The 10,164-nt window shown below is 31.7% G+C and overlaps 1 pseudogene; it reads right to left on the bottom strand.

Moving 5' to 3' along the window:
* The window catches only part of LOC125821650 (homeobox-leucine zipper protein ROC6-like), an 18,704-nt pseudogene extending 15,788 nt beyond the window's left edge, over nt 1–2,916 (bottom strand).
* Nucleotides 2,917–10,164: the final 7,248 nt, after the last annotated feature.

Genomic DNA, 10,164 nt, shown 5'->3' with positions numbered 1-10,164 from the left:
CTAGAAGAAAAACAACCTTTTTCATTTTGAATAAAATAGAGTATAAAGAAGATAAGGTAATAAAAATAGAATAACTATATGTTGATCATAAAAAATAATGCATAGAACATATAACCAAATTTATAATGTTTGGGATTACAATCATCTGTCATAGAGGTGGGAGGAATATACTTCACTACTTCAATATGTAGTTTACATATCAAACATGAAAAATATAGAAGTTTTACCTTCATTTATAGATTATAAATTTATGATTAAAAGATATAAAATATGTTCAATAATCTCATTTCTAATTAAAAGTAGACTAATTATAAAAACACAAAATATATAGCTATGAAATTAGATAATAGTATAATTTCAAGAATATATCGCTTATATGTTAATGATGATAATATAGAAGTTTCACCTTCATTCATAGATTATAAATTTATAATTAAAAGATATAGAATATTCTCAATGATCTCATTTCTAAATAAAGTTCACTAATTATGAAAACACAAAATATATAGCTATGAAATTAGATAATACTATAATCTCACTAAATATATCACTTATATATTAATGATGATAATATAGAAGTTTTACCTTCATTCATTAATTATAAATTTTAACTAAAAGATATAGAATATTCTCAATGATCTCATTTCTAATTAAAAGTTTACTAATTATGAAAACACAAATATATACCTATGAATTCGATGATAGTAATTTCATGAATTGCCAAAGAATTTTAAAACATAAAATACAAACATAAAGTTCAGAATAAAGATAGAACTTTCAGTGGACTCAACTAACTCTATATAAAAATTGTCAAGCAAAAACAAAATCTAGAAGCAAATGTCAAGAGAATCAATTTTAGTAAATCCTCAATATGGAATGAACAAGCAACCCAATCAATAAAAAAAACTTAAATTATGAAGACTTGCATGGGACACAAATGAAAACAATTTAAGTTGAATTACCTTAAAATAACCATTAGGCACATCGTCAATAATTCAACCAGAAGGGAGCCTTCGACATTTCTCAACTTTATATTGTTTCGAACCCTCTTTGATTGTGTCGACAGAGACATCCACAATAATCCAAGTACCTTCAACATGTTTTTGACAAAAAATGTAGAAATTATATTTCACGGAAAGGAACCACATTTGAAATAATTTGTAATTCAGTTTCAATCTGCAAATAATAGTTTCTAGCTATTAGTGCAAACAACAATATAAAAATTAGATATGTAATTTCCATCAAAATATTGAGTAAGAAATAATACCAATAACAGAGTACCACTCTTTGTTTCACCTATGCCAGTAGAAATAACATCAAAAGTATTGACTTTACCAATAATGCATGGAAACATCTCTACCCATTGACTCTGCATCTATAAAAGACAATGATTATAAAAAAAATAGAAAATAACAGGTAAACATATTCTTATGTTTATGACTTCAAAGTTAAACTTAATTGAAAAAAAATATGTAACAGTTAGTTGAAACACCATTAATTAAACAAATATGTTAAACATATTAAAAGTAAGAATTACACTAAACATAAAACAAAAAAAATATAGCAATAATTTTTCACATCAAATAGCGGGTATAAGTGGTTAAAAACTGAATGTTCTTAACGAATTTACGCGAGAAGGAATTTGGGATGAAAAACCAACGTACCTTATTCATCAACATCTCTACCAATGTCAGACTGTTGCAAGCCGTTGTACCAATGAGCTTGTGGCTTATGTTGTGAAATCTCTAGGTTTTATGCCAATAATTGGAATAAAAGATCTAGCATACTCTTCTATATTTAATATTTCTCCACCTCTATTCAAGCTTCTAACCCAAAAAGGTTCATCACTCATTGCCAACTTAAGCAACTCATTCAAGGCATCCAAAGCGAGATTTAGTAACATTGATTTATCAAGTGTTAAATCTTTGTTAACTAGGTTTGTGGGTAGATGACTTGATAGATTTTTTCAATATCAACTTTGTTTAATGATAAATCGTCCACAACATTTATATCACTCGTTTCATCTCTTCCCGTAAGTAATTCTAACATAAAATATTCCATCATGGAAGTTAATGATCCCTTTAAGAATGTAGAAGGCCCCAAAAATTTGTTCGCATGGATAACAATCCTCATAAGTTCATTTTTCAGGAGGGCATTCTTATTCAATTAAGAATGTAGAAGGCCCCAAAAATTTGTTCGCATGGATAACAATCCTCATAAGTTCATTTTTCAGGAGGGCATTCTTATTCAATATTTCCTTCTCATCAATATTTTTGTTCCTTATAGTATCTTTATTACGACACGGATCACAAATTGAATTTTTCATGACTTTCTTCATTGCGGCATACTCTATGCAAAGTTTTTCATTTTCTTGTTGCAACATTCTATTATCATGTCATTCCAATAGCGTCTAAATAAACAACATTATTCACTTTCATAAGTATTAGACAAAAATTTAAACAAGATTAACATGAATGAAGAAAAATATGGCATATGACCATCACCTTCAATATGGATCTTTTATTTTGGAACCAAAATTGCAGTTGTTTTTTTTGCCCACAGAAAATTTTGTTGCGAGTTCTAGCCTTGTTTTTTCGTCGGGATGTAAATTTTATTTGTATACACTAATACCACAAGGAAAATAAATTGAATAAAATTTGAATCAACATAAACATATTAATATATGTAAAGCAATTTGGAATGATACATGTAAGCTTCAAGCTCTTGAATTTGATTGACACTGTATTTATGCCTCTTTGATGAAATACCATGTGGAGAATTCAATTCATCTCTAGATGCACCACCATCTCTATTGTTAGTAACAAAGTTGTCCTCTTTTTTATCCTCTCTAGGTCCGCTTATCATAAGATTAACCAAACTTTCTCTTCTCTCAGTCGTATCAGTATGATCTTCCATTGTTGACTTCTGCACTAATTTATGATGTATCAATTCAATCGAATCTCACACGTGACCATAGAAACACCAATATTTATACACCTTTAAAATTTATAAAAGTTATGAAAAATCAAAATTAAATGTTTTTTTAGATATTCTAAAGAGACCCCAAATATCTCTAATTAAGGTAAACTAAAATAAAATAATTCGTTGATCTTGTTAAACCTACGTACCTAAATTTTGTAGAATATATTAGATAGCACAAAGTCACAAACTAATAAAGAACTAGATTTCAGAAAGAATTGAACACATAGACTATTCCATCTCATTGACTTATATATTTTAATTAGTTTCACGTTGTATAAGCTTAGAAAATGATAATATGTTATTAAATCAAAGGATTCTTTTATTCTCGAGTCTTAAATTCATGTCACACTTTTTACATTTTATCAGACACATTCTCATTAAACCTCATATATCTCTAATTAATTCATTTATATATAAAATCCAATAATCTCATAAAAACTACATCTGTAACTTTGAAGGATCTGTAATCATAAAACAAAGTCATAAATTCAAATAATTTTTTTAGAGAAAACTACCATGATGATTTTTACCAAACTAAATCTTTTATACTTTTTCACACTGCTAAATTGTAATAAAAGAATTGTGTACAACAAAAAAAATAAAATAAGACACTCCACCTCTTAAATTTGATAAATTTCAAATGCTACAATTAAAAAACAACTTTTTTACCTGAACAACTTAAGATTTTGAGACCTTTCAAAATGTTGATGTTTGAGATGTTTGAGACAAATAGAAAATTCAGGTAACTAAAGATAAATACTTGTATAATAGGAACTAGAAAAATAATAGAAATAGTAAATTAATTACTTAATCGATATATAGCTTACTTACAAATTTCCTGATCCATATGGATCCTTCTTTTGTTGTGTTTGGAGAAATTGAAGGGCAATCTCAACAAAACATTTAGTAATTTTTATTTAAATTAACAAGTAACTTTAGAATGATGATAAAAAATGTATTAGTAATAGCTATATATACTACAACTTTGTATTGGATAGACTAGAAATAAATGGGCCCACTTTGAATTGTTTCATATTCAGTTAGAAAAAAATATAATGACCAAGATTTTTATCCAGGATTCATTTGATTTTAGAAGTCAAACTATCAGTAACTTTTACTTAAATTCTATAAATGTATTAAAAAAATTGGGTTAAAATTATCTTGACTGAAGTAACTTTAGAATGGTAATAAAAAAATATATTAGTAATAGTTATACATAGTAAAGCTTAAATTTTGATAGACCGGAAAAAATTGGCCCACTTTAACGTCAAATTATTAAGTAATTATTATTTAGATTCTATATTTGTATTAAAAAATCAGGATGGAGATACTATTAGATTTTTTATTTGTATTACAAACACCAGGATGAAGACCTAGCATCTTAAGACGGGTTTAGCAGAACTCAATAATTTTGACGCAGTTCTATATTTGTCTTAAAATGTAGCATGATAATTTTGATGAAGATCTAGATCTAGAATTTAGCATCTACATGATAATTAAGATACTTTTATTTTGATATAATTAGGTTTTATACCTTTAGCATGTTTCCACTTAGAAATTTCTATTAATTTCAAATGCTTTTTATGATTGGTCAAAAAATTGAAAAAACAAAAGATTAATCATTCTTAATATCAAGTATGATACAATTTTTTTTGGACGTGAAGTACATTATATTTCTCTATTATTAAAACGTTAAATATGAACTTCTTGTTGATTGTGAAATGGTTTCAAAAAATGATTTCAATTTGATAAAGATATAAAATCAATAATAAAAAATTAATATTACCATATGATGGTGAGTTCAACTAGCTCCAAGCGGTGGCATAGAGGGAGATGGTTGGGAGTTAAAAATGGAAAACCCTACTTCTTAGGGATGATAGATATAAGATGGCGTCTCTTTTGGACTGGGCCTACATGCTGTTTTATTTTTGTTATTTTATATATATATTTGGGTTTACTTGGTTCATCTGTATAGATTTAAGATATGAAAAATTACATAAATACACAAATTAAGATGTCACAATCTCTAAAATTCTGCACCATTTTGAAAAATTACAAAAATCTCCTCTCAGATAAATCTCAATCCCCATAAGATAAGTCTCTATCCCCTCTTAGATGCATCCCCCTATTAAGTAATGTATCATTTATAATATATCAGAGAACCAATAAATGTATCTGAGAACAATGAAATTCCGAGATTCTTATAATTGGGGAAACTTCCGGAATAAAATGTAATTAGCTCTAAATGTATGAGATTTATGTAAGTTATACTTTAATATACAAATAAAATGAACCTTTTAGCTACACAATTTTATTTTATTTTTAAAAAGAGTCCACTATGTTGATAGAAATGGTAAGGTAATAATTATATCAACAAACTAAGCTTAAATAATCTATGTGGATTTGATAATGGGATATTACTCCTTTCTAAAAAATAAATAAATAATATTATATATTAAATTGTAACACGCCGTCACTTTTTTATGTTTTAAAAAAATATTTTACGATTTACGAGCCAAGTTATCATGTTTCGTATCAACCGCCGAGGAGATGTTAGGTGATTATACAAGAGAATATTTGTTCACGTCATTTATATTTTCTTTAGACCAAACTTATAGGCCAAAGAGAGCCTTGAAGCTAAAGCTAAAGTTCCATAACTTTCTACGTGAGAGATGAAAGGCCATATTTTATATTGTTAAAGCTAAATTGTTGAACCTTAATGAAGGAAGGTTTACAATATTACATTTCCAAGCAATTACTTCCAGTAGTTATGAAAACTTATTCACTTATCCTGAAGAATGTTCTTGATGAGAATTGAAAGATTCCGTGGAGAATTACTTTGGAGGAGAGGTGCATAGAGAGACTCATAAAAGCAAGGTATGTTACTGTGGTGCATGCTTTTAGAGAAGGGAACCTAATGGCAAATTTTTTCATTAATTTAGTTTTTGATTTTGCAGGCACAGTTACCTTTTCTTCATATGAGGAATTATCAAAAAGGTAAAACAAATAATACATATGGACAAACAATAAATCCCAAACATGCGAACAAAGAGATTTCAAAACACATAATACAATAAACATGTTCAAAAGACAGCACTCATCTAATACAAAAGGACACAAACATGGATAATCACGTAAAGGAGAAATTCATGTATATAATGGTTAAATATGAACAATTCCTTTTACAATTTGGTCAAGATTTGACTTACATGTGAATTGATTACCAGCCCGTTGGGCTGTCATCTGTTTATGCTTATGAAAATGAAATCTTGACTAGTGGTATATGTTTAACAGTGGTATTAGCTCCTGAGGCTTAGCCTGCTGACGGAAATCACCAATCAAATTGTAGATATAAGGGAACAGACTAAACAAATCCTAGACAACAAGAAATACTAGAACCTATAAATGGATAGTTCCCGGGAAACTTTTCATCTCTCAATGCTAAGAAGACGTCTTTATTGACTCGGACTTCATGGAATATGTGAGAATTTTAGGTGTCTTTGGGTGAAATGTTTAATTAAACTTGAAGGAAAGGGGGTGTCATTGAGTATTTGTCAATCCAACTATCTCCCACCGCCGACCATAGTCCTTTCTTCTCCGATACAATCACTGTTGAACAATGAGCTTAAGAGACTTTGGTGTTTCTTAATTGATTGTTTGGTGTTTAGTTCTTGTTTTTCTTTACGTTTCATTTTAGTGTTTTTGGGTTGGGTCTTTATTTAGTTTTTTTTTAAATTCTTATTTTGGGCTTTTGCCCATTTTTGTATAGTTATCTTTCTTATGATTAATATATATATAATTATTAAAATGTCAATATGTTAATATTGTAGTAAAATAAAGTGTATCATAGGTTAGTTCCTAATTTATGTCACATTAAACCCATGAAATGCAATATGTGTTTAGTCAAAAGGACTTGAATCTTCGTCAAAGAAGGTTGCTAGAACTATTGAAGGATTATGACACAAGTGTCCTTTATCACCCTGGTAAAGCAAATGTGGTAGCGGATGCTCTTACTCGACTATCAATGAGTAGTGTTGCTCATGTGGACGATACAAAGAAAGAGTTAGTCCGAGATGTCCATAGGTTGGCTCGATTAGCTGTTCGACTAGTAAATTCCACCAAGGGTGGTATTATGGTTCATAATGGGTCCGAATCGTCTTTCGTGATGGATGAGAAGGCTAAGAAAGATCTTGATCCAATTTTGGTAGAATTGAATGAGGCGGTACTCAAAAAGTCCATTGAGGCTTTCTCCAAAGGGAGAGATGGGGTACTTAGATACCAAGGTCGGTTATGCGTTCCAAATGTTGATTACTTGAATTTTGGCACAAGCTCATAGTTCTCAGTATTCTATTCACCCGAGAGCCACCAAGATGTACCGTGATTTGTGGGAGATCTATTGGTGGAATGGGATGTAGAAGGATATTATGGGATTTGTGGCTAAGTGTCCTAATTGTCAACAAGTGAAGGTTGAGCATCAGAGACCGATAGGTTTATCCCAAGACATTAGTATTCTTACTTGGAAGTGGGAAGATATGAATATGGATTTATATTAGGCTTGCCACGTACTCGGTGACAACATGACTCGATTTGGGTAGTAGTGGATCAGATGACTAAATCTGCTCATTTCATTTCCGTCAGGATTTCTTATTCGGCGGAAGATTATGCTAAGTTGTATTTGAGAGAGATGGTAAGGTTACATGGAGTACCCTTGTCCATAATTTCCGATCGAGGTACCCAATTTACTTCACAGTTTTAGAAGTCATTCCAAAAGGGTCTTGGTACCAAAGTTAGCTTAGCACAACTTTCACCTCCAAACTGATGGGCCATCGGAGCGTACTATTCAGACTTTGCAAGGCATGTTGAAGGCTTGTGTGATAGATTTTAAAGGTATTGGGATGACCATTTTTTGATAATTGGAGTTTGCGTATAATAACAATTATCACTCGAGTATTGATATGGCTCCATTTGAGGATCTTTATGGTAGGAAGTGTAGATCTCCTATAGAATGGTTTGAGGTGTGTGAAGTTAGTCTATGTAACATCTCGAACCATCGTTATTTAGCAAAGAGAAACATCGAGAAAACAGTGGGGCTACTGTCCTGCTAGGGCGGGCGAGATGCCGCTAGGGCGGTGGGCACCACAACGGGGTAAGTTGGTGCCAGAGCGAGATAGGCAAGGCAAAATGTAAATACCGCAAAATCTTATTTTATCCTTCTTCATAAAACACCTATTTTAGATGTAAAACACCCCACAAACCCTCCAAAAGCTACTCTAAGCTTGGGAAATAAGGAGAGAGAGATTTCTAGCATAAAGAGATTGATGGATTGCAGATTTCCAGTCAAGATCACCGTCGCGAATTCTAGAAACAAGAATTGAAACCAAAATTCCATAAAGTCATTTGGCTCCCCGGGTAGGCTAGGATTTATTGATTGTGTAATTATTAATCTTTGCCCACTCCGTAGTATAGTGATAATCAATGGTAGGATTTATGCGTAGGTCTTGGTGCACCGAACGTAAGATGATTGAATCATATCAAGAAGTCTTAGATGATGAACTAGAGCTAAGTATGGTCAAGTTATTGTTTAAGAGATATATGTGAATGAACACTTCTTTGTGATGGTCGTGATTTAATGATCGTGTGATATGTGATTGTTCTTGCTTCCTTATAGTGAGTGTATGTATGGGATTGTTGCATTATGAATCACACTAATCGTATATGAGAATAATTGAATGAGGTATGCCATAAATCATGTCTTGATTGTATAAATTTGAGAATATACTTGTGACTGTGTTGTGGCTTGTTGAATTGATCGGGTTGCGTTTTGACACCCTAACCGAATCGATTTCCACGTTTTGACATAATTATGGATCGGTTGCCACGTTTTTGTCATAAACATTGGATCGGTTACTATGTTCTGGCATAACATTGGATTGGGTACCACATTCCGATATGCTAACAATTTTGGTTTGGGTTACATGAGAGAACCAATGACTTGTTATAACTGTAAATCTTTAAATTGTGAAGTTGAATGATGTTTTCATAAGTGATATTGATATTGGTTTCCCGGATTGATTAAAAGAAGGTGATGACCTATATTCTGTTGTTCTACTATGTTGATTTAACTTGTTATGCATCATTTTGTTGAACGAGCTGGGGCGGACTAAGGGTTCAAGAGTTGCTAATGTGTGAAAGAAAAGGTTGTCTATGTGTGGCAAGGGGTAAGAAGTGGGGGTAGTTTACATGATAAAAATACGTAGTAGATTCCACCATGGAAGTGAGGAATTTGTGGTTAGTAATGGGGAAGCCTTGATAGGATATGTCATGAGGCAAGAACTGGGTAAGATGGAGAGAAGGAAAGGGTATGTCGTGTGTGGAGGTTCATTCAGGGGAATTTGTTAGTTGTAATTGTGGACTCTTCTACGAGTTAGAATGGTTAGTTCATGACTAAGAATCTAGTAAGGTGGGTCGATGGGTCAGGTGTAGTAGTAAGGGTGCTAACGTAATTCTGACGTAATTGAGAGAGTATAAAGGTGGATGCGCGAGAGGTTTTATTGCATGTGCTTGCTAGTTGATTCTTATATTATGTGGTGGGCGTCAGGTTGACCGATGATGCCTAGAAGTACATGTGGTTTTGTACTGATACTATTCTTGCTATGCCTTTTTGGCATAGACTGGATGCAGGTTGTTGAGGTTCATTAGATGAAAACGAAGAAATTCTCCCGCAGCTTCTACTTTTCCTTCTGCATAGTGGGAGCTGTGTCTTTTATTTATTATATCATGTTTTACTCTTAGTAGCTCTTGTACCTGTTTAAACTAGATCTTTGGGGTATTAATTACTTTACAAGTCTTAACCTTGTATCGTTTTAAACTTTTGTTTTATAAAAAGTATTATATGAAATTCTTTCTATTTTAGTTTTTCCTAAATTTTCCGCATGATTTTAACTATTGGAATATGAGCGTTTCCTACTTAGTTGTTAGGTAGGTTCCCGCATAGCCAAGTGGGTTGGGTCGTGACAAATTAGTATTAGAGGCCAGGTTACCCCGTACAAGAGGAAATGTGGAGTAGACTCTTGTTGATGGGTGTGTTGATGTGCACATCTAATCCTCAGGAAGCTATGAGGTAAAGGTAAGGGTTAGTAAATTATACACACGTAGCCGGACCAAGGTGCGGGGTGAAATTCT

The sequence above is a fragment of the Solanum verrucosum genome, unplaced genomic scaffold (genome assembly GCF_900185275.1).
Source record: "Solanum verrucosum unplaced genomic scaffold, falcon-dt-bn FXZP01000212.1, whole genome shotgun sequence".
Taxonomy (NCBI): domain Eukaryota; kingdom Viridiplantae; phylum Streptophyta; class Magnoliopsida; order Solanales; family Solanaceae; genus Solanum; species Solanum verrucosum.
Note: the sequence above shows the minus strand (reverse complement) of the source record. Positions and strands in the feature narration are given on the sequence as shown.